Below are 26,481 nucleotides of genomic sequence, written 5' to 3'. Positions count from 1 at the left end.
ATGCTTTGAAGATCTTTGTAGAGATAGAGACCTCACAATGAACCTTGGGAAACCAAAACCATAGTCTTCAATACTTCAACAATATGGGTGACTAGACCTATGTACCAATTCACATTTGGGGGAGACATAATCGAGCATGTGAGGGAATGTCTATTTGGGAGTCACCTTCTCTAGCCCACGTTTTTCATTGAGAGGGGCATCAAAAGCACATTTGGCATGAGGATATGCAACACTAGGGGCACCCGAGAATCAATGTGCTCACATACAATTCCAAGAGCCTCACACCAAACTATGGTTGTTTGATACCCTAGTCACACCTACACTACTATATGGAGCAAGGAGTAGAGTTATGGAGTTGCAGCTTGTACCAAAGGCGTCTTAGCCCAATCATTGATCAAGCTGGAGCAAAGAGAGATAGCATGGAAAGGCCATTGATCATGATGATAGCACATATGATTAGGAGTAAGAACTACACCCCACATCCCATTGTCAAAGCAAAGCTAGGGGCAGCACCTATAGTTACAAAGGCACTCTTCAAGGCAATGACCTTTTGGCACAAATTATGGAAGCTTCCATGTCGTAGATACTCAAGACTGGCACTAACTTCATCTAGACAACTAGCAACAAGAGGCAAGGAAAACTATTGGTTTTCACAAATGAATACTTGGATGAGCCTACATGGTTTGGATACGACTAACTTCCACCTTTTGACTAGAGCCTTGACTGCCCTACATTTTCCCTCAACCAACCAAAGCTAGAATCAAGTTATCAAAACTAATATCTTGAGAATTGAGATAGCGAGGACATGGACCCATCCACTAGATGGAGTTCTACAAGAGTCACTTCTTGTCTCTCTAATGATGGTTTCACTATTCAACCAACATACATGGACATCCAACTCTCCCATAGCATACAAGCTGCTATTGGATAAATTTGCACCTCCTCTCATAGGCTACAAATGAAGACAAGCAAACGGACAAATACCCCAACAAAGGATAGGACTTGCCAACTTTGTGGCCGAGAGCCTAAGACACAAGAGCACTACATATGCAGATATACAATATACTATGACATACAAGGACGGTACCACTGTCTCTTCCATGATGGTTTTTAACCTCTTCATCACGTCATAAAGTACAGGGACCACAGATGCCTAGGTCTTTTCCTCTTGGAGCTCTAGAGGCACCGCACAATACTACTACTAGACAAGAGGCCAGCTCATCCAAAAGGACCCATACAAAGAGCAAAGATAATCTTTTTCCATAAACTCGACCCTACTGACACTATTAGCCTAGCAAAGACAAAGCCATCACACTAGACACCTTACATTCCATGCCATGGAGTCACATTGGATATAGCCATTTCACTTCCTCGAGCACGACGGCCATGTCTACCAACTCCATATCTGAGAAGGTCACACCACAACCACATCAAAGCCATTATCACAAGACACCAAAGACTCACCACCAAGCATATCAATGGAGCAATTAGGGACTGCATCATAGTTGAGATCATGTGCAAATCTTGAGATCAACTACAAGCTATATATAGTCTCCACCACATTCTTTGTACAGATTTCTATATCAAATTTGGTTTTCCTTTTCTTTTCTTTTCTATCACTGGGACAACACTAGACATGGTTCAACCCTAGCATAGTCCCATCATACAATTATTCTTAACATTGTTTTATAGGCCACTTACTTACTTTAATGTTATCTTTACCTTGCTAATGAGATGACAACAGACATGAATGTACTTTGGATTTTGTCTCATAGCCACATTGGCCTTATGTAGGTGCTAACCGCTTTCTCTCTCTCTCTCTCTCTCTCTCTCTCTCTCTCTCTCTCTCTCTCTCTCTCTCTCTCTCTCGTAAAAGGTAATTGTATTAACTACGAAAAAAAATACAAGATTACTTGATTACAAGATACATGACGACAATCTAAGCCATCATGTGAAGAGGTTCTAAGTACTACAAGTTACAATGTCATGGCAAAGACGCGGAGGAAATTGCCATATGCCAGGGACGTAAGTCCTCCCTAGAGAGCAAATCAGAATGATGGAGAAGAGCTAACTGCCAATACAAGAGGCCCTTAAGCCTCGCAATATGCCGCTGAACATTATAGACGGAGTCAAAAAGAAAAGCATTCCGAATGGTCCAGTTATGCCAACAGCCCCAATATCGAAGAAAGTGATACATGAGCTTCATATGTGGCTGTGCCGGAGTGGGGTATTTGGGCTGGCCAAAAACCCAATCAAAGGGGCGCAAGGTGAAACCAACCACCCCTTGCCAAACAGCCGACAAAAATAACCAGACTTTCTTAGCGATGGGCCAAGAAATAAATCGGTGGCGGGCGGATTCCACAGTAGTGGTGCAAAAGAAACAGGTGCCATTGGAGATTCGTCGCTTGGAAAGAGATGAAGCAAGCGGAAGACCACCAATCATCACTCTCCAAAGAAAGACTTTATATTTAAAGGGTGTCTTGTTCAACCATCCCTCCATCACAGTTGCCCTCCACCATGACCGGGATTTACGCAATCCCCATAAAGCATTTGCTTTAGTAACTAGCCATTGATGATCTTTAATCACAAGATGATACACTTGGTTAGCAGAAGCTTTGCTTAAATTCAGCCGGCCTTGTAGGTCCCAATCCTGCCAGGGATGATCCGAAGCAAGGGCAGGAAAGGGTTGTCGGCTCTGGAGCACCCTCAAAAGCTGTTCCCATAAAGGCCTATATCCACGAGGGATCCTGAAAAGCCTCCTAGCTGTACGAAACGATATAAGCACATTGCAACTGGCAAGGGTGGCATCCGCAACCGAAGACAAGCCCAAACGTGCCATCCGGTTGAATTGTGGTCTAAGCTCATGTTTACCTTCCACGAAAGTAAACGCGAGACTGCCAGTAATTCCAATTGAAAAGAGTTAGTAGCTAAGCGATCCTCCGTTGGATGCCACTGAGCCTTCTGGAGGACGTGTTTCCAGGAACATACCAAATGAGTAAGCAGCGATGAAGAAGAACTGGAAAACCGCGAATCAGCATTAAGAACATGCCACCAAGAACTCCGGATTTGGGTATTGCCATGCAGAAGCCCATGGCCCTCAAGGAAATAACGGGCTATATCGACCCACGGATGATGATCCGAGCACATGGCGCGGAAAAGAGACCAACGGAGTGCCTGCATGTGAGTTTGGGCATCTAAAATAGCTCCGCCACCCATGCGTTTGGGGGTGCACGCATGCGACCACGAGATCCGGGAAATACCTGCATGCAATGAGTCCTTCCATAGCATGAAGCGAATAGACTGAGTAAGACCATTCACAATCGTAGTAGTCCAGGGCAACAATGGCAACAAATATGTGAGCATTGGCAACATAATTGTCTGGGCTACTTTGAGGCGAACATGGAAGGGCCAGGCCTGAGACTTCCAATACATAAACTTAGCCACCATTTTCTGAGAAATCCACTGCAGAAGCTGCTTTGGGGGAACATCAACACCCAAAGGGTATCCAAGATGCCTGACAATGGAGCCACGAGAAACAACCAGACCCTGCCAGTCCAAGGACTGCAAATCCAACTCCGTGCAGCTTAGAATGGCTGATTTGAGCGCATTGATACGAAGGCCGGACGCCTGACCAAAGAGACCCCAAACATCCAATGCTTTTCGAAGGTTATCCTTGTCCGTACGCAAAATCATAAAGGTATCATCCGCCAGGGATTGGCTAATGAAGTGCTGTCCTGTAGGAAGCGACAATCCGGCCAACTGAGAAGAGGCTGCCATATGAGATAACATGGAAAGAACTGGATGTGTCGCAAGGGCAAAGAATAGAGGGCTCAAAGGGCACCCCTGTCTGACAGAACGGGCAAGGACAAATGGCTCAGTAACACCTCCGTTCAGCATGATTCGCGAAGACGCCGCAGCGCTAATGGTGTAGATTAGACGAGACATCCGAGCACCAAATCCCATAGCAGACATAAGTTCAGCAACGAAAGACCAGTCCAGATAATCAAAAGCCTTTTCCAGGTCCAGTTGAATCAGTACTACCTCCTGATTAGAATGCCTTGCATAATCAATTGCCAGTTGAGCATTCAATACATTGTGCAGAATATTTCGGCCCTTAATGAAACCATACTGGAGAGGGTGCACAAGGACAGGGAGATGCTTATGGAGCCGATTCGCCATTACTTTGGAAAAGATTTTGTACATTGAACCCATCAAAGAAATTGGACGCCACTGTGTCAACTTAGATGGCGAAGGAACTTTTGGAAGCAGTTTAATAAGTCCTTCTTTCCATGAGGAAGGCATGATCCCCGTTTCCCACACCTGCTAAAACAAAGCCTACAATGGTTTCGCTAGTTGGGTAGCAAAAGCTTCAAAGAACTCATTGGTGAGACCATCCCAACCCGAACTTTTATCCTTGGGCAAGTGTAACAAGACGTCCATAACCTCTGCCTCACAAATATCTGACTCCATAGTAGCTTGCATGTCCTGCGGAAGCTGATTGCGGACCAGGTCATAAAAAACCGAACGGGCCTGAGTAATTTGGGCTGAAGGTGGAGAAGTGGAACCGAGAAGGTCGCGGAAATAAGCACATTGCGACTGGCAAGGGTGGCATCCGCAACTGAAGACAAGCCCAAACGTGCCATCCGGTTGAATTGTGGTCTAAGCTCATGTTTACCTTCCCACGAAAGTAAACGCGAGACTGCCAGTAATTCCAATTGAAAAGAGTTAGTGGCCAAGCGATCCTCCGGTGGGTGCCACTGAGCCTTTTGAAGGACGTGTTTCCAGGAAGACACCAAATGAGTAAGCAGCGATGAAGAAGAACTGGAAAACCGCGAATCAGCATTCAGAACGTGCCACCAAGAACTCCGGAGTTGGGTATTGCCATGCCGAAGCCCATGGCCCTCGAGGAAATAACGGGCGATAGCGACCCACGGATGATGATCATCCGAGCACATGGCGCGGAAAAGGGACCAACGAAGTGCCTGCATGTGAGTTTGGGCATCTAAAATAGCTCCGCCACCCATGCGTTTGGGGGTGCACGCATGCGACCACGAGATCCAGGAAATACCTGCATGCAATGAGTCCTTCTTCCATAGCATGAAGCGAATAGACTGAGTGAGAGCATTCAGAGTCGTAGGAGTCCAGGGCAACAATGGCAAGAAATATGTGAGCATTGGCAACATAATAATTTGGGCTACTTTGAGGCGAACATGAAAAGGCCAGGCCTGAGACTTCCAATACATAAACTTGGCCACCATTTTCTGAGAAATCCACTGCAGAAGCTGCTTTGGGGGAACATCAACACCCAAAGGGTATCCAAGATGCCTGACAATGAAACCTTGAGGAACAACCAGACCCTGCCAGTCCAAGGACTGCAAATCCGACTCCGTGCAGCTTAGAATGGCTGATTTGAGCGCATTGATACGAAGGCCTGACGCCTGACCAAAGAGACCCCAAACATCCAATGCTTTTCGAAGGTTATCCTTGTCCGCACACAAAATCATAAAAGTATCATCCGCCAAGGATTGGCTAATGAAGTGTTGTCCTGTAGGAAGCGACAGTCCGGCCAACTGGGAGGAGGCGGCCATATGTGATAACATGGAAAGAACTGGATGTGTCGCAAGGGCAAAGAATAAAGGGCTCAAAGGGCACCCCTGTCGGACAGAACGGGCAAGGACAAATGGCTCAGTAACACCTCCGTTCAGCATGACTCGCGAAGACGCCGCAGCGCTAATGGTGTAGATCAGACGAGACATCCGAGCACCAAAGCCCATAGCAGACATAAGGTCAGCAACGAAAGACCAGTCCAGATAGTCAAAAGCCTTTTCCAGGTCCAGTTGAATCAGTACCACCTCCTGATTAGAATGCCGGGCATAATCAATGGCCAATTGGGCATTCAAAACATTATGTAGAATATTTCGGCCCTTAATGAAACCATACTGGAGAGGGTGCACAAGGGCAGGGAGATGCTTATGGAGCCGATTCGCCATTACTTTGGAAAAGATTTTGTACATTGAACCCATCAAAGAAATGGGGCACCACTGTGTCAACTTAGATGGCGAAGGAACTTTTGGAAGCAGTTTAATAAGTCCTTGTTTCCATGAGGGAGGCATGATCCCCGTTTCCCACACCTGCTGAAACAAAGCTTGCAATGGTTTCGCCAGTTGGGTAGCGAAAGCTTCAAAGAACTCATTGGTGAGACCATCCCAACCCGGACTTTTATCTTTGGGCAAGCGTAACAAGACATCCATAACCTCTGCTTCACCAATATCTGACTCCAGAGTAGCTTGCATGTCCTGCGGAAGCTGATTGCGGACCAGGTCATAAAAAACCGAACGGGCCTGAGTAATTTGGGCGGAAGGTGGAGAAGCGGAACCAAGAAGGTCACGGAAATAATTCCTGCACATATGCACAATAGTCTGTGGATCCAGGATAAGGTGGCCTTGTGCATCCTCGAGTCTGGTCATATTCTCTCGAGCAGGAGAGGCATGGAGAGCTCGAAAGAACTTATGGGTCTGACATGCACTATCTTGCAAAGTCTCTGTCAGATGTTGCAATTTGGCCTGCTGATACGATTTTAACTGGAATTCTCTCTCTCTCTCTCTCTCTCTCTCTCTCTCTCTCTCTCTCTCTCTCTCTCTCTCTCTCTCTCTCTCTCTCTCTCTCTCTCTCTCTCTCTCTCTCTCTCTCTCTCTCTCTCTCTCTCTCTCTCTCTCTCTCTCTCTCTCTCTCTCTCTCTCTCTCTCTCTCTCTCTCTCTCTCTCTCTCTCTCGCGTCAAGAGAAGCACGTCCGCAGGCAGGTAGGCACGTCCGCAAGCCCTCTCTCTCTCTCGAGCATCAGGAGAAGCACGTCCGCAGGCAGGTAGACACGTCCGCAGGTCCTCTCTCTCTCTCGAGCAAACGCGATCCCCACAGGACTACGCTCTCGATCTTCACCAGATTTCAATAGCACCTCATAAAAGCCGCGAGGTCCAAGGAAGATCTCCTCAACACACTCCCCTTGCAATAAATGGTGCATCCACTGGCGAATATGGAAAAGCACTGGGATCCTGCCAGTGAAGAAAAGTATAACGGCACGGTCATAAAACACCGAGAAGGACCGCAAGACTGATTTCGGGTCCACCGTGGCTTCCAGCACATCATCAGTTCTCGCGTCAGAAAAAGTTTCATTGTTATGCTGGACATAATCGCCAAGCAGAGTATTGGCAAAGTCCAGGAAATGCTCCCAGTCAATCTCCTGCGAATCCACAGGATCAGAGGCAACCTGCGCATAGGAACGTTCCTGAGGACCCATTGGCTCGTCAGAAGTATGCTTGGAGCGTTTGCCCGCAGGCGGCAGTTCAGAACCCGGAGGCATCTCCTCCGTGCACGGCACCATATCCTCTGGCTCCTCTGTATCAGAATCCGAGCCAAGGGCTGCCACCGTCCGGTCTAGAAAATCCATATCCAGGCCAGCCATACTGCTGTCTTCTCTCTGAAGAAGTCGTGAGGCGGCAGTCGTCAGATGGGTCTCCAGGCGGCACGCAGGTCTAGGCGATCCGCTCTCTCTCGCTCTCGGCTTCCTTAGCTCTGCACGCGGACGTAAAGCAGGGGACCACAGTCGAACAGGCGTGCACTCGTTCAGGCCTCTCTCTCTCTCTCTCTCTCTCTCTCTCTCTCTCTCTCTCTCTCTCTCTCTCTCTCTCTCTCTCTCTCTCTCTCTCTCTCTCTCTCTCTCTCTCTCTCTCTCTCTCTCTCTCTCTCTCTCTCTCTCTCTCTCTCTCTCCCGTGAAGATAATTGAATTAAGTAGTAAATATTTTACATCAAACCATCAGGTCGGCTTAGAAATAACGGAAAATAACAATCATGAAGGAAAGCCTACACAGACTCAACATAGAAATATTACACTAAAAACACAGCTGGTGTGGAGTGGACAGTGTCCAACCAAGGAGTAGCAATATGAAGAAGAACCAAGTCAACATACACCATAGAGGTGATTTCCCACAACACTAAACCCCGGATTCGAGCCACATAACCATGAATCCCAGATATTGAATAAAAAATGAAGGCATTCCGAGTACGCCAAATATGCCACAAGGCTGTCCATCTGAGGAAATGGAAAAGGCAAGAATAATCTGAACTCAAAGAGATCATGGAGGTCATCTTCCCCAAAATCCACGAACGAGCTGAAATCTGGTGTCAAGTCAACGAGGACCGATCACAAAAAACAAAATTCCAAATCTATCTTGCAACAAGGCAAGAGACAAAAAGATGAAGCACTGTCTCATCACACATAGTACAGAATATGCATCGCCCAGCAGAGATCTTATGAGCACGCAACACATTCCCAGTAGGAAGAGCCCCAATAAGTAGTCTCCACATAAACACTTTTCCCTCATACGGAACCTTAGATTTCCAAAGCTAGATGAATCTATCCTGCCACTTCTTTTGGCTTTCTCAAATGGGCCATACTTTATTTGCCTTATATGTGACCCATCTCTTGGCCTCTACCATCTGATGATATATCTAATTGGCCGACCTTTTCTCAAAATCATTCGAAATCACAAACATCCAATCGCACCAAGGAGACAAGAGCTATGATGTAGGCGAAGAATAGTAGCTCATAATTTTGTCCTGTATGGCTGTCCAAATAACATGATACCCTCTAGGCACCCGAAAGTGCTGGCGAATATGCCGAAATGAATAGAGACGGGCATGTCCAGGAATGACACCATCCTAGACTTGACCGCAACCCCAACCGAGCCATGCGGTTAAACTTGTCTCTCTGCAAATCTTTGTCTGACCAATCCAACAACCTCGAAGAGGCCGGTACTTCGCCTACGATAGAATTCTCCTCCTTGCGAGAATCTGAGGGGGGCCAAACTGAAAAACATAACATCGTCTACCAAGATGCAATCATATGGGAAAGGAGAAAAGGCTAGGAGACCTTAAGCGATCTTGTGGAGTTAAGCACATGCCACCAAGAAGCATGAATAACCGTGCTACCATGAGAAATGCCAATCTTTTCTATAAAACATTTTGCTATATCCTTCCAAGGATGAGTCTATACACAAAGAGCCTGCAGAAGAGTTAACCTCAAAGCAACCATATGAAAATTAACATCCAATAGAGCTACTCCCCCCATCTTTTGAGGAGTAATCACGTGCTGCCATGAAATCCACACCTGACCCAAGCGATTTTCTTTTTTCTTCCATAACATGAATCAAATAGGTCGGACCAATTCCAATAGAGCCTTCTTAGTCCAAGGAAGCAAAGGCAAGAAAAACGAAATCATGCTGATCATAATGCATTGTGCAACTTTAAGTTTCACATGGAGAGGCCAGCCTTGTGAGTTCCAGTACATAAACAGATCATGAATACGAGATGCCATCCAATCCAACAAGGCACGAGAAGCCACCTTCACCCCAATAGGATATCCCAAGTGTCTAGTTATATTCCCCTTGGGAATAACAATATCATTCCAACCCAAAGCCTGTAGATCATTTTCCATACAAGAGAGCAGAGTGGACTTTTGAGTATTAATATGGAGTCCTAATGCCATAGCAACAAGTTTCCACGCGACCATTTCTCGATTAACATTGGAACGATCAACCTTAAGAAACATAAAGGAATCATCTACCAAATATTTGACCCACAAGTTGGGCCCCACTGGGAAGAGACAAACCAACGATCTCACCTCGATTGGTCAACTTATCGAACAAAGAAAGCAGCGGGTGAGTAACTAATGCAAACAACAAAGGACATGGAGGGCAGCCTTGCCAGAGAGAGCGAGATAAGGTAATTTCATCAGTGATCCCTCCATTGAGTGCAATACGGGCCACTGTCCCCTGACCAATAGTATCCACCAGAGAAACCATATGTGGCGCAAAACCCATGGTGAACATTATCTGCCTCAAAAAAGACCAACTTACATGATCAAATGCCTTTTCAATATCAAGCTAAAGCATGACCACCTACTGGCTTGAAGCTTTTGCAAAGTCAATACCCAGTTGAACATTCAAAATGTTATGCATTACATTCGGACCCTTAGTGAAACCATATTGGCGTGGATGAACCAAATGCGGAAATACTTCCTACAATTTGTTAGCAATGATTTTTGCAAAGGTTTTGTATAAAGATCCCATAACAAAAATGGGTCTCCATTGTTTCAAAGAAGTAGGAGAGGGAACCTTGGGCAATAACCAAATGACTGCAATCTTACAGTCTGAAGGCATGACACCGGAATTCCAAACTTGCTAACACAGACGAGTCAATGGATCCTTAACTTGCTCGACATTGGTTGAAAACAACTCATTAGGAAGCCCATCCCAACCAGGGCTTTTTCTTTTAGGGCAAATGGGACAATACCTCTTCCAATTCATCCTCTGAAATATCCACCTCCATTAACGCTACCCATTCTAGCTGAACCTGACTACTAACCAAATCACAAATGTATCTGCAAGCAAAGCGAACAGCGTCTGACAAAATCTTCTAAGGGCCCAACAATGATATGTAAAAATCTACACACATATGAATGATGGATGCAGGTTTTGTCCCCATAATGCCTTGTTCATTCTTTAGACGCACAATATTTTCCCGAATATATTTTTGATGTAATCGAGCAAAGAATTGGTGAGATTGACTGTTGTTATCGTGCAAAGCCTCTACTCTAGACAGCAATTTAAATTTAGCATATTCCTGTTCCTGTAAAGATTGAACTCGACCTTTCAACCATTCAATGCCTGTCAACAAGTCATCTGTAGTATCTCCCAACTGACATAAAGACAACAAACGGGCCAACAAAGATTGTGCATGCAACAATTCAGCGCGTAAAATGGAAGCATGCTGAATACCAAACTGTCGGGATAACATACGCGCATTATCCCTAAAAACAAGCCATGCTTCCAATCCTTCTGATAGGACCTTGGAACGAAAGGAGTCAATTATTTGTTGAATACATTCCAAAAACTGATTTTGCAAGAGAGAATTAATTAAAACGAAGAGGCAAGTGAGCCAGGAGAGCCGTATAGGCATGAACAAGTCCATGTGTCATTTCCAAGATCAAAGGATGGTGATCAAACAAAACATGCTTTTGCTCTATCCACATATCAAGGACTGCAGGGAGAAAAGAATCACTTTGACAAACATAGATCCTATCCAGTCTGGCCCATGTGTTTGGATGCTCAAGAGAACGATAAGTATATCTTGAGTGCGAGGGATGCAACCAAGACCACATGTCCTGTTTCAAAGACTCAACTGCAAAAGCATCCCAAGCCTGACACTCAAGACCATCCATAACCGAGTGTTGAGAAGTCATCTGATCCATAGATGTACGAGCATTAAGAACACCCATTACAAAGCCTTGACTAGCCATAGCAAGGCAATGCAAGTCATCCCAAAGATGACGACATTCACGAGAAGTAGGAGCATACACACCCACCAGCCATAAAACGTCTCCCTCATATTGGATTTCCAAAATCATGAATCTACCTCTACGATCGTAAGAAATCAAAGATGGTTGCAATGAAGATCTGATGGCCAACATTACACCAGATTTATGTGGAACACACCCACTATAGAAAACAGAGTAATCCTTATGTACATAAGATGATCCTACCAAAGTAAGCTATTTATGCTCCACGAAAATATCCCAATTGCCAACTAACACAACTTTCCACAACCGATATTGCTTACTGCCCGAAGAGATACCTTTAACGTTCCATAACCCAATTCTCATGATGGAATACAAAAAAGAAAACTATTGAAACCCCACCTTCCCTTTCCCTTTAATATCAACTACTTTGGCTGCCTAAAATCTTTCCATCTTACTTCGAATCACATCAACCAGATCTACCCTTTGCAAACTAGCAATAGAAGTACGAGAAGGAAACTGCTGTTGTTGGGCACGAAAAACATCCTGAGGCACCATCCTCTCTCGTGAATCAAAGTGCAAAGCAATATCAGAGACCCTTTTTTCATTACCACCAACTGGAGATGAAGGATTCATATAGAATCCCCTACCTTGGTGTTGAAATGTCTGGGTAATAGTCCGGGGAGCTGGGTGAATAGAAGTAGACCGAGCCTCTTGTCTAGCATTACGACGAACCACCGTAACCCAGGAGTTATCCTAAGGAGACAAGTTCTGACCCCCCGAGGGCGAAGCACGCTGATTTCCAACTTGAGAAGCAGCCTTCTTTCTATCTAGTTGTCCCTGTTGGACAATTTGCTTAGAAGCGGCTTTAGGCTACTGAGCTACCTACTGAGAAAGATGGTCATGCATATCCAAATCACGATCCAAAGACGACTGCATTACCTCTTGGCTTCTATCACATTCTGAAATGAAATGTCCTAATTGTCCACACCTGAAACAGTGTCCAACAAATGTGCCCCATTTGAGCTCATAGACCAAAGTTTGCAAACCCGGACTTGAAAATGAACTTTAGTCGGGAGAGGTTTCCTTGTATCCCAAAGCATGCATGCCCTATGCCTGTTACGGGAGGCCAACCTAGGCTCCACCAGCACCTCTCCAAGAGATCTCAACACGAAGGGAAGAAGTCGCCAAAGATGGGCAGGAAAATCAACCACCTTGACCCAAATTGGGCATGCCTGCCTCAATATCTCTTGAAATTCTGCCATAGGCCTCCAAGGAACCATATGGACTAATTGGCCATCCATGAACAACGAGATACGTTGCATAATATGAGCCCACACTTCCAAGGAACGGAAGAGGACCTCAAAAAAACCCCTCGAGCCATCATAGATCTCTTCCACAAGGGATGCTTGGTCTTGCCTTAAAACATCATCCTAACACATCTCCACCTTGGCAAGCATGGATAGCAACCATGCACAGATGCTGGAGATCAATGGGGTCCTTCCCGTAAAGTAAAAGATGGCAGCCCTCTCATGGAAGGCAGCAATCTACTATAGAACCAGATCAGCACCCATAACAGCAACCACATGTTCCCCTTGTGGTAAAGAACTCGCTTTACCCTCATTAGCTTGAGCATATTCCGATATCAGATGATTGGTAGAGGCCAGTATAAACTGAAAATACTCATTAGTCTGAGAGCATGAGGCCTGAACATTTTGCTGAGGCAAATTCAGGGCACACAAGTCCGGTTCTTCAACCGACATCTTGTGACGTTTACCCATCTCGTCCCCTTCCATTAACTGCCCAAAATCCTCAACTAACAAATCGCCATCTGATTCCGCCAAGTCTTTGTCATCCCCATTTCCAATATGTTGGTCTAGAAAGGCCATGTTAATACCATTAGATTCTTGCAAGTTCACCATTCCCAAGATTTATGCTGATTACACAAATTATCCAACTCTGGTTGTCTTTCACAGAACAAGACAGAACCTGTCTCCTTCAATAGGCCGTTGTACCCCAGGACCTCTGGACCACAGCCCCAATCTATACACTGTTGTTATGTGAAAACAGGCCTTTAACAATCTCTATCACTCACAGTCTGACATACCCAAATTAGGGCAGGTCATCACACCCTTGCTGTCAAGCACGCTAAATAGAGGATGTCAAATTAGATCAGGTCAATGCTATGATTACCATGAGTTAGGACAAAAGTCGCTCGTGCAAGCGAAAGACGCACGTCAAAAGGGACAAGAGACAAATCAACAAGCAAGCCGAAATGAGACCCCGCACTAGTTAGAGCGAGGAAAACTAGATAGCAAGACAGGCTACTATTCGCGAGGACAGGGCTCAAGCAAAGCGGAACAGATCCTGCGTGGTGACGGAAGGAGTTAGGCAAAGCGCGAGGCAAGAAGACACAACATTTGATCAAGGGGAGCACGTCCACACGTCCTATGGTCCACCTTCGCCTATCGCCATCAAGAAACCTCTCTCTCTCTCCCTCCCTCCCTCCCTCCCTCCCTCCCTCCCTCCCTCCTCTCTCTCTCTCTCTCTCTCTCTCTCTCTCTCTCTCTCTCTCTCTCTCTCTCTCTCATGTTCCCTTTTTTCAATCAATCTGATCATACACTTGTGCATCACATCACTCTCACATGGTATTACAACAACCTTAAGGGATTGTTGATTGATTATGGGCAAACCTCAAGAGGAGATTTCAATGCAACACTAAGGTTGTGTTTTCAATGTTCAAGTGCCAACACAAGGGCTATGTATCAACACAAACTACAATAAGCAAAGACGTGTAGGAAAGGAGTCTTATTTATGGTTTTGTGTGCAAGGACAACTATTAAAGCAGAAGAAAGGTTGTGCATTCATCCTTTTGCAACAAATTGGCCTTTTAATTGCCTCTAGCTTAGCCTGCATTTCGGGCAAGTGAAGGAAGCCCTAGCAAGCTACATTTTCAAAGTCACATGGGGCTGCTCACTTTGTGTGAAGTTATTCAATGATCATGTCTTCAGAGGCTAATATGGAATTTTAGGCTATCTTGGTTTATAAGATTCACAGTGTTCTATTGGCTCTTTCCAAATATTAGAATCTTGATGGTGAAAATTTCAACATATGGTGGACAATGATGGGAGCCATCTTGGAGTCTTATGATTTGGTGGAGCTCATGACCAAAGGCATGGATTGTCCAATCATCAGCAATTCTTCTACTCTTTCTCAAGTGGAGAAGCTACAATTGGAGAAAGCCCAAGCACATTGGAATATGATTGCTCACATTAAGCATTTTGACAAATGCTCCAAAGATATATGGCCTGATGCTCACATTAAGCATTTGATATGTGCTCCAAAGATATGCCATATGACTACTCCTTCAAATGGAAACATATGCATCCAATGCATGGTCATATTTTGATGGCAATAGCTCTTCGATTCCTATGCAAGGTAAAGGTAAAGGTGATATGCATGGTCATAATTGGATTCATGATACCTCGTCGGTTTCTATACAAGGTAAAGGTGATATGCAACTTAGTTCACTCTTTGTATTCAGCTTCCATTCAAATTCAATACACATTTATCACTTCATTCTCTTCTTTCATTGTATTCTCTCTCCTCTTTTCTCTCCTTGTTCATGTTTCTATTTCTTTGCACACTCTCGCAATAGCAAGCATTCATCCTCCAACCATAGGAAGCATTAACTACTATGACAACTTGCACCATGTTGGCTACATCAACCTACATGTCACAAGAGAAAGAGAAAGAGGTGAATGCTAGAAATAATAGATGAGATTGAGGTGGATGAGGTATATAATATATGAACTAGATATAGATTGACATAGATGAAGTAGAATTCAAAAGACTTGAGAATACAAATCAATATGCATGATGAAATATGAAATTAAATGTACTCACCTCAATAATTTGATGATGTCTTATTTCTTCAATGACTCCATGCATTAGAAAGTATGGAGCATTTATACTTTACCCGTCCAACGTATACACGCTCGAGGGACTTCTTGATTACCTTTCTCCCTTCATCAATCTTTTGGACCACATGTAATTGTAAGTAGCCCCATACCATCCCTTAGACAGATCAATCACAACTATGGCCTTGACCATCTTTCGCCAATGATCTACTCAAAGCAAATGAAATGGCAAATTGCGCCCGGTGATGGTGCATGTAATCTCTATTGTTTGTATGAAGAGACTTAGGCATTGTGATATAGAGTGAGTGACCAAGTAGGGGTAGGTAGAGGCATAAATAGAGGTCGAGGGAGAAGAGACAAAGTAGAGAAAGATAGATAAGAGCCTATTTTTATACCTTGCACATCAATGCTATACAAGCCACCCATCGCCAGATGGCACTCTGCCCTCAATGAGCCTTTGAAAGACTCACAATCCTAATGCACAACTCAATAGTAGAAAAGAGAATCCAAGAAAGGAGAAAGAGACCCTAAAATCTTTATTATAGCAATAGAACAAGGATTTATATGGAATAGAATAGAGATTTGTGCAAAGAAATGTTAGAACATGAAAATTTAACTTTTTTGCTTTCATGTTCATAAGTTAGAACTTCAAGGCAAAAGTTTTCTTTATGAGCTTTGAGTGAAGAGGTTGTGGCTATGGAAGAAGGTAAAGAGGAAAGATGTTGGATCACATAAGTTCAAGAAATGAGCAAATGAAAAAGTGGCTTTGAAATAGTTCTTTTAATTTTTTGGGGCCCATTTTACCTGATCATAAACGGACAAAGCAAGAAAGACAACTCAAGGATAGCTTTACCCTTGGATAAATGATAAAGGCCTCTTAAGCTTAGGTAGCTCTAAAAGGTTTTGGGGGGAGAAGAAAATGGATGAAGATAGGGAAAATAATGAAAAAACCGATGAATTATGATGGTGGAGATAGGATTAGCAAGGAGACATTGGACATGGCTATGAATGAGAGGGTCAATTGCTTTTGTTCTATGGATCTGATAAGCAGCACAAGTTTGCCTCAACAAGTAAAAAATAGTGAAGATGTTAGTTTTCCTAAGACTTTTTTGAGTTTTCTCTAAAGACTTTGAAGCCAGCCTCGCTTCTTGAATAGGTGGTAAATGACCTGATTTAATAATAATTACAGCAAGCATTAAATGCACAAATCTAAACATTGAACATTTGACCACTTTAATATTGGACAACCAACACTTGATTGGCACCAAAACTAGCACCCCTTGTGGTATATCTTTAACTTGTAGTGCTTGAATCTATAGTACACCGAGATGTAGATTGATCTCTCTACAAATTCCAATATGTTGGGCTGTCACAAGTGATCAGCAGCATCGAGATCCAATTTTCCCCTCGATTCTGACCACATTTTACATCGAGAACACTTGCATGTGGGTCAACTTCGATGTGAATGTACAACCTCTATCAAATATGCTGTAATTCTTCAATTCCAGCAGCTATTCTGATCTTCGGACCTCCAACTAATGGGCACACACTTGGAGGTGGCTGAGACCCGGATTGCCGACAGCAAACAACAGAAATTAGGGTTTTAACAGCAAATACACTACTATCCACCCTCAATTTGTTGTGAAAGGTTAATAATGGCTGAGAATTTGTGGAAGAAAGAGAATTGAGAGAAAATTTGCTGATCTATCACCAAAACATGGCCCAATCAGCTGTCACATGTTTCAGATGAGCATTAATTGCTATCACCTGCTGCCTAGAGGAGAGAAAATGTTGTTGCCAGCCTCAATCTGATGTTGCCACCTGCCTAAGAGTGCTCAAATGCTATCAGTTGCTCCCAAAAAGTCTCTTGCCGGCTGCCAATGGCCTAGTTCAGCTTCCTCCTCGCCAAAATCAGCCGGTGTAGCAGTATACAGCCCCAAAATGGACCTCCACAGCACAACCTTCCTCCAATTTGAATAGCAGGTTCTCTCCCTAGTTGCCAAATTGGCATACTTTCTGATGTGAAACTCTACCTCTAGACTTGATTTCTGGCAAACCTTCATCACCTCCTCTCTCTCCTCTTAGACCTTTTCCCCTCTCTCCTTTCTCTATCTCCTCTCTTTAGCATCCCTCTCTCCCCACTATCCCTTCTCTCTTCTCTCTTCTCTACAACATTTCCATTTCTTTCTAAAATTGGTCTCTCAACTACCTCTTTTTTCTCTACGCCATTCCTCATCTCTTTCAAGACTTACTCCCTCAACTACCACTCTTTGCCTTTCCAAAGCTCATTTTTTGGGGATAGTCCTACAAGCTTCCTTCCAAGTATGATGGTGTGATAAATGCATTACAAGCACAAACACCAAAACAACTCTCATAAGTTATTAGCAAGACGAGTCTACTCTTAGGTTCATGGTAGTCTACCATCTCCTTCTAGTAGCTCTGTGAGCAAACGCTTGCAACTTCATAGACAAGGTAACATAAACAAGAAAAAAAAAAGAAGAGGTGATGCTACTTCTATGGCAAGAAGAGGCATCTGCTAGCAGATATGTCACCTCATGTGTGAGTTATTTAGGCATTTTTTATTGTTTCATTTTATGGTCATATTGGGCATTTATTGCTGGCTCATTGAGGACACTATTTGTGGGCATTATTTGTGGCACTATTTGTGCCTATTTTACGGCACTATTTGTGCCTATTTATTTTGGGCTCCTCCTCCTCAGTTGGTATATTCACCACTTGGAGATCCCATGGAGAGAGGAGTCAATGCCAATGCCCACACAACCAGTGACTCACTGTTGTATGTGACAATCTCATGTCTAATATATGGATTTCATTTCCTGAGCATACATCTAAGTTCTCAACTATATTGTGTTTTTTCTTTCCATATTGGGCATTTATTGCTAGCCAACCAACATTAAATGCTAACCGACCTGACACATTTTATGACACTACTTGTGCCTATTTATTTCGGGCTCCTCCTCCTCAGTTGGTCTATTCACCACTTGGAGGTCCCGTGGAGAGAGGAGCCAATGCCAATTCCCACGCAGCCAGTGACTCACTGTTGTATACGACAATCTCGTGTCTGATATATGGATTTCATTTCCCTAGCATACATCTGAGTTCTCATCTGTATTGTGTTCTTTCTTTCCCTTTCTCTCGTCTTGTGTTTCAACAGTTTATTACAGCATATGTTTACACTTCCATTGCTGCTCCACTTTTGACAGTATCTCCAAAAGAACTATAAAAACTAGCAATTGTGTAGAAGGAAAGAAATGTGTAGGTCTCCTTCCACTCTTCATCATCCTCAATTCAAACAATGATTTTCATCATGCAACAAAGGCCACAATGAGCAAAAAATCTATCTTCTAGCTGTAGTCATGCTGTCATCTCGTAAAACTCTCCAATGCCAAAGACTACTAATAGGAGCCATGTGTAGAGCTAAGCAACAATTGAAACACCAAAAAGCAAGGTTGCACAATTGTTGGTGCAAAAAATACAAGTACTTGTGGATGATAGAACCTACAAGCAACAAACACAAGGGCTGCTTGGTGTGGTGATAGATGCTGAATTCTCCAAGGAAGCTAGGTAACCACAAAAGACCAAAAATATGTGTTTGGAAGCCTTTAACTAGGAGATAGATTGGGTACACACTAGCTATGATGTGCCACAGCTCCAAGCAGCTCTAGTAAACAACAACCACAAACCAAAAAGGAAGGAAGGGAACAACAATTAGCAAAAAATAAGACTGACTGAAAAATGAAAGAGGTAATAAAATATTGGACAACAACGTGACAACTATTGTCACAAGGACATGAAATTTTATTGCTTTGCTTAGCATTTGATTAAAGGTTAGTCAAATGTGTAAATATAACTTGCAAATGTAAGATGCATGTCAATTATTTCACAATATAAAACTCAAAGCCCCAAGATATCAATTGGTGCCAAAGGCAAAAGTTGTAATAAGTAATGCCTCACAAGTACTAGGTGGTACCCGATGTTAAACTTGGGCCTAAACTAGTGTATTGGCCAATAATGTCAATGGTAACATTAGAGATTAGTAGTTAATTAATTAATTAATGCCAATCTAAGGATCAATAATTGCTCAATAATACTTGGGAAACAAATTGGCATAGCCAATTTAATTATTGGCTGGTAAAATTAATTTTTTAAGCACTAGAATAATTATGAAATTAGTTTTTAAAATTAATATTCTGAAAAATAATTTAAAAAGTTGAAAATGTTGAAAAATAGGATTAAAAGGCTACTACTTAACAAAACTTGTCCATGCAAGTGAAAAAAACGTTTATGTAGGTTAGTGAAAGTCTATTTCAACATTTGTGAAAAAAAAGAAGATTATTCAAGGAGAAGCATATGAGAAACAAGAGAAGTAGCATGAAAGATAGCATCAGTAGAAAATGAGAGTAGCATGAAACTGCATTGTTAAAATAGTGGAGAACAACTAAAGCAGAGAGACCTTGAAATTCTACAAGAATACAAAGAATATAGAAAAAAACACTACAAATAACTCAAATAATAAAGAAATGAACACTAGAATGAATGGTATGTGTGGTGACCAATAATACCTCCAAACTCCCTCTCTATAAATGGACATGATCCAACAACAAGAATGGATGAGTGGAGTATGTATAGACCCTAGAAAAAGTCCTGGGATAAATTAGCTAGCCCTAAATGAATTGCCCAATTGCCCATGAAGATGTCCAATACAAAGCCTACTAAAAAGCCTAGCACCCATGAAATATATACCACTAACACTCTCTTAGATCATGGATGGTCAATACAATAAAAATATACAATGATCGAGAACAACAAACCCCCAAGAGCCATCACCATTTCCCATACCACAACAATGATGTGCCAAAAACCTATACCACCATAGTACATATAACAATGACAACGAATGCTTGAAGAAGACAAACTACTAGAGTGCACCACCACAAATACTCTTATACTTCAACCCAAACACCACCACAAATACTCTTATACTTCAACTTTGGGTCATGACTCCCAATCAAGAAGACACCTAAAAAGAAGCACCACTTCAATGTTGATCACAGTCAAACCCTAATCATAGAAAGTGAAAATAGTTGAATCTCTATATTTATCTTAAATACCTTGTAGAAGCACATCATGACCATGGATTCCCGACCTTCAATCAAATTGTCGAAATGACCACCCGTGTGGAAAAGCTCTAGAAGCAAAAGACTACTTTATGTCCTAACCTCCCATTATGGACCTAAAAGTCAAATCAACTCCAAGATATGAATGGCTAGACTATTGTCAATGCATATAGAAAGCCTCTGAAGATCCACCACATCATATGAATGTATAGCAAATATCAACATTTCCAAGTGTTGTCATCTCACAATCATCCCTCCTTGGCCTAGGAATATGTGAGGAGTATCACTCCACTACTTCCATGCACCAAAGAAAAATAGGTGTCATAATAAAGGAGATTAGAAAATGGTAGTACCCATGGAGACAAGCCTACTAGGCATTAGTCAAACCCAACCATATCACAAAATTCGACTTTCCTCCCTAACGAGAAACCACTATTTAAGTCAGTCCAAGGAGTCAACAATTGATGGAGCAACTGTTTGTCTCGAGTAGCCTAACACAATTGGCCAAGCCACCAAAGAACATGATAATCCTCTTTGAACCGATCACCATTGTCAATTGATCAATATGATTACCATGGATGAAGCATCACATCATCTTATTTGGATAGTATAGAGATGGGACCACCAAAGTCACCAAAAATAAAGCATGCCAAAAACAATCATTCTCTAGAGAGAACTCCAAGAGCACCAAAGATGCAAAATGAATCCACAAAACTTGAAACATGATGGAAGTTGTAGATGAAAAACCTAAAGCTACAAACCAAAGACCAAGCATCCTCCAAGCTCAAAAAGAAAGCCTCAAAAGATCAAAGTTAGACTATGATGAAGAAATCTCAAGCCAAGCAAACAAAATAGTCAAAATGAAGATCGAAGATAAAAGAGATGATGACAAAGAATAAAAGGAGAGGAGATACCTAGGGCACTGCTAATCAACTAGCCAAAGTTTTACGATTTCCAACATAGTTCACACACACAAGCAATAGATATACATACAAATGGGAGCAACAATGGAGTGTAGTGAGTAATCACAACAACCAACATAATAGACCCTCTCTACATTTAAAACACAAAACACCAAAAGCAAAACACGAACAAAAACACAAAACATAAACGCAATGGAGTGTAGTGAGTAATCACAACAATCAACATAATAGACCCTCTCTACATTTAAAAACACAAAACACAAAAAGCAAAACACAAACACAAACACAAAATGCAAAATGCAAAACACAAAACATAAACACAAACACAAATGCAAAAGTGTGGTATAATCACATCAACAAAAACACAAAGCTTACCATATGTAGAAGTAGTCCAACCACCAAATGCAAGGTCAATAAGTCTCACATCAAATAAACAACAGTTGAACAAACCTTGGCAAAGCCATAAACAGCCCAAACAAAGGGAGAACAGCTGAAAACACACGATAACTTGTAGGCTAAGGCTAGAAAATTAATCATCCAACATCAAATTGAGGTCGGGCAATAGAAAATCAACTTGCCCACACTAAGCAACAAGCTGAGAGAGGAAAATGCGACTTGGGACAACTCTACAACAGTAAAACACAAGTTATAGCAACTCCAAAACAGTAACAAGCAAGTTATCCAACTTCTGGAGCAAGCGGGGATGCGTGGGAAAGGAGGTTTATCTACTATTTTTGGGCAGTTGTCAAAGGAGAAAGGCTGCGTTTCCAAAATTTTGCAACAGACTTGAGTTTTTTATTCGCCTCTCATAGTTGAGGGGTAGTCAAGATGGAGGGAAGAATCTCTCTCTCTCTCTCTCTCTCTCTCTCTCTCTCTCTCTCTCTCTCTCTCTCTCTCTCTCTCTCTCTCTCTCTCTCTCTCTCTCTCTCTCTCTCTCTCTCTCTCTCTCTCTCTCTCTCTCTCTCTCTCTCTCACGGAGAGGCTGAAATAAACCCAAACATTAATTGTAGTAGCAAAGTAAATATGGAAAAAGGCTTGTATATCAAAATGTATAGCATCCCAATTGCAGTCATGCCAGTCGAATGTTCCAACCGTCGATATGGCACATGGCAGCACCGCCGCTACTGTTGCACGTCTAATGGGATCGAAAACCTCTTCTTCTAAGCCTATGATTACGTACCGGTATATCTAGACCTGCACGGTATACCTCGAGTAGAGAGCCAACAGCGTTCTTGCTTCCGTGACCAAAGCGAACGATATCAAATATCTCCATCTATATCTTCCTTGCTCCAAACTACCTTCCTAGCGATGTTTAGAGCAGCCCTTAAGACATCAAGGTCCCTGGCGTGGGAGGCTGAGTTCGATTCGTAGAAACAGATCTATGGATATCTCGATCTTCACGTGTGTGCATTTGTGGCCATGCCTGACATCGCTGCATCAAGGGCCGAGTCATCGTATCAATCGGCTTCCAATAGAATGCTGGCAAGAATGTAAGGGCAGGCTTGCCCTTTTGCCCTGCTCTAAAGCTAGGGTTTGCCGCAGTTAAAACTCTTGTTCGAAATTTCTTCGATTTACGATTTGAAGGACAAGGATACGCAGACACACGCACAGGCACACCCCCCGACCGGCGTGGTGTGCATACGGGGGGGGATTGGTGGGGGACGGGACGTACCTGTCAATTTGTGATCGATCGGAGAGATGGTGGCATGGAAGCTGCTTCTTCAGTCGCCCCGCACGCACGACGAAGAAAGTTTCTTGCGGAACAAAAATTCATAAACTAAACATTTTCCCGCCTAGCTTTTATTTAAACTTTTGAAAGCACCATGCTTAACTAGATCCCATGTGGTAACAAAAGAAAATACTCGGCTGCCACATACTTCGTGCATGATGGTTTGAGCAAGTGCTCGAAAAAAACCTGCGTATAGTGTAATTCCACCTTCAATTTTTGTTATTTATTTTTAAAAATAAATTTTAAAGGTGAGAAAATTTATAAACCTTATAAAATTTTAGCATATTTTTGCCTCAATACCTCTAGATTTTGCCAAAATACTTCTCCACAGGAAGGTTTTCTAAGTTTTGAAAAAATATTTATTTCAAGCACTAGTTTGAGCGTTGTTATCTGAAACCCAATCGGGTAGCATGGAGAGAATGAATTTGTCGACATGCGACGTATTAATCCGCAAGGATGAATATCGAACATAAATCGATTGATAAAAATCTTTGCCTTGAGGATGCTTTAATGCCCATTTTCTAAAAAATTAAAATATTTACAATATCATAAAGATCTTTAGTTATTTTATTCCACATTAAAATACCAATAGAAAATATTCCCCATAGGGTAAGACCTAGGTAGATGAGCCAATATCAACAAGGAAAACTCCATGCAAGTAACATAGAGAATGGCCTGTTTGATTTGAACTTGAGTGTGATCTTCATCCCATGCTTCTCTTTGCATAACAAATTGCTACATGTGCTTGTTGGAGTTCACCCAACAACTTTAGGAGTTTGTTACATTATTGTGCATGAGTGGCATTATCAATGAGCAGCCATTAGGATGGGTGGTCCCTTCTCAAGGCTAAACGCCACAGGAGTGTCGTATGATAACAATGTGGGGTCTTCATGTGACTATGCACCACTGAAAAGAGATAACAAAGTGACATATGATATCTATGAGAGTACACCTATCTCTTTGCTATATGAAAGTGAAGGATGAACTCCATCTTCCACAAAGACAATATCATGGATGACCAAAATGTGCTTAATTTATGGATAGTATAACTTATAGCATTTACTTTAGAAGTTATCTAACAAAAATGTATTTACAATCGTATCATCCAATTTATTATGTTATTACACTAGTATTAAGCAAACAAAAATATGCAAAGGAGCAACATATAGCTTTTTGTCGTGTCAAGTCTCGTATGAAGTAATAGAATCAAATGCCTTCGTATGACACCTATTAAGCATATAAGTTGCACACAAAATAGCCTCAAGCCAAAAACTTTGTGGTAAAGCTTGATATTTAATCATGCATCGTATCATCTCCATGAGAGATTTGTTCTTTCTCTAAACCATACCATTTTCTTATGGTGTATATGGCAATATACATTGGTGTTTTATCTCAAGTTCAACCAATGTGCATTAAATTTCTTACATGTATACTCTCCCCCTAAATCAAAACAAAGAGTGCCCATTTTACATCCTGATAAGTTTTTAGCGGTGCCCTACAAACTATTTAAAGTACAAAAAGACTTCATGGCACATATTACAATATCGCCTTAAGAGGCAAACTCAAGAGAAGTGAATAGGCTTCGTGGAAACATAATATGCTTAGTGGCATTGCTATCAAAATACCACATATCTAAATCCACAATAGACATGCAAGAATACAAAATTATCATAACTATATTACATACTAAATGCCCATTTTGTATCCTTCACAACATTTGCTTATTCTAATTTAGAAGGAGAGATATCTAATAGCCATATTAGAATATTATTTCTCCTTGCTTTCTTTTATAGCTAATTTAGGATAGTCCCTAATGACATGATCTTTTACCTTACAATACTTGCAATAGAACTTATCTTGTTTTTTTCTTATCGTCCTTGTCAATCTTTTTTGTCTTAATAACATTTATAGATTTCTATTACTATACCCAAAATGTAGCTTTTCATTGATTTTTTTGACTAGCCACAAAAGCTTCATCTACGCCACATATGATGGACATACTTTATTGGGATCGTTCTTCTTGCAACAGAACAAAAGCTAGCTCATCAAATGACAAAGCATTCAAACTGCCTTTCATAATTAAATGGAGAGTAGATAAAGAAGAAGAGTAAGGAAGCAAAGGCCCAAATGCCCTAAATTTAGTGCACAATTTTTGCATTTCCATTTTACTCCAATGATTAATGACTATTTCATAATATAATTAACCATGTAAGTCATTTTATGAGAGTTAGGCTCACTTCTATGTAAATTCTTAAGAGCTCTTGTTAGAAATTTAGCCAAGATAATCTATGGTCCATCATGGCAAGTTTTCATCATCAAGTGATTAAAGAAAAACGAATTAACTCAAAGGTTTGATTAGAAAATGGATGCCCAACAGTGAAAAGTAGCCCATGCAAGGATCATGATACTATTTCTGACTTTGGACCAAACCAACTACAATGAGAGGGAGAATGACATGTGTTTACTATAATGTTGGAATAGTTGGTTTGCTTACTTGCTCGAAGGAGTGAACTCAATTGGTTTTGGAAGGGGAAGAGAGCAACTACATAAGGGCTAGTCTATCGTGGTAGGTTGGACCCTTGAGAGAATAAGATTTCCACTCCTATCTCACTATTGAGTGTATGGTAGCATTCACATTGTTGGTTTCAATGCCCAAAGACCAAGTGAAATCAACCAACCAAGGTGTTCACTTCTCCACCATGCTTACGAATAGGGAGTTTGCAAGGCTTGCCTTCAAAACAACCATGGTTAGGATAGAAATGAGGTGAATATTGAATGATGCTTGGGCGATGAATGAGGAATGATCATAGTGTTGATTTCGTTGCGTTTGACTTTAATAAGAATCCAGTGGTAGAGAGAAGAAATTTGTAATTCATCACGCTTCAAGGCATTGTGTGAGGCATTTAGACTCGGGATTGAGTAGGAATCAAGGGTAATTGAGTAGAAAAGAAATTTATGCTCTATGCATAGTTACCTATGGTTACACTCAAATGTAACCACTTGAGCAAACTCGGGTGCTTGCATGCTTGAGTTTAAGCCCAAGGGGTAGAGAAGCTAATCAATCACTACTTGAGCCTACATGAGATTTTAATAAGAAGGAGAACTAGAGTTGATGTGAAAATAAAGTAGCCCAAGGGGAAATTTTTTAACTTAGTAGAGTATTAAAAAGAAAAATAAATTATTTTGAGTATAAAAAGGAGGGGAATAAAGAACCACACCCATGAAGTCAAATAATGAACCATTAGTATAGTACAACCACCACTTGTAGTGGTTAAAATCAAGCACACCCATCAAGTGGAATCAAGCTCTTGATTACTCAAAGTCTAAAAGAGAGCTGAGATAGAAGGAAACATTGAGTTCTACCAAGTACCACTCAAATCTAAGCCAAAGAAGAGAGAATTAGATAGGCTCAAGTCAATG

General features: G+C 42.0%; 1 protein-coding gene across 3 annotated transcripts in view; it reads right to left on the bottom strand.

Moving 5' to 3' along the window:
* LOC148041168 (uncharacterized) overlaps positions 1 to 23,092 on the bottom strand; it is a 149,018-nt gene extending 125,926 nt beyond the window's left edge. For all 3 annotated transcript variants that reach the window (XM_087687596.1, XM_087687608.1, XM_087687603.1), the window contains exon 1: positions 23,005 to 23,092. The gene's annotated coding sequence lies outside the window, so the exon portion shown is untranslated. The remainder of the gene's footprint in view (positions 1 to 23,004) is intronic.
* Between the last annotated feature and the right edge of the window lie 3,389 nt (positions 23,093 to 26,481).

This window comes from Lygodium microphyllum, chromosome 1 (assembly GCF_053477565.2).
Source record: "Lygodium microphyllum isolate KBCC chromosome 1, Lygodium_microphyllum_v1.1.10, whole genome shotgun sequence".
Lineage (NCBI taxonomy): Eukaryota > Viridiplantae > Streptophyta > Polypodiopsida > Schizaeales > Lygodiaceae > Lygodium > Lygodium microphyllum.
The sequence above is the reverse complement of the archived record's forward strand: the minus strand, read 5'-3'. Positions and strand labels throughout refer to the sequence as shown.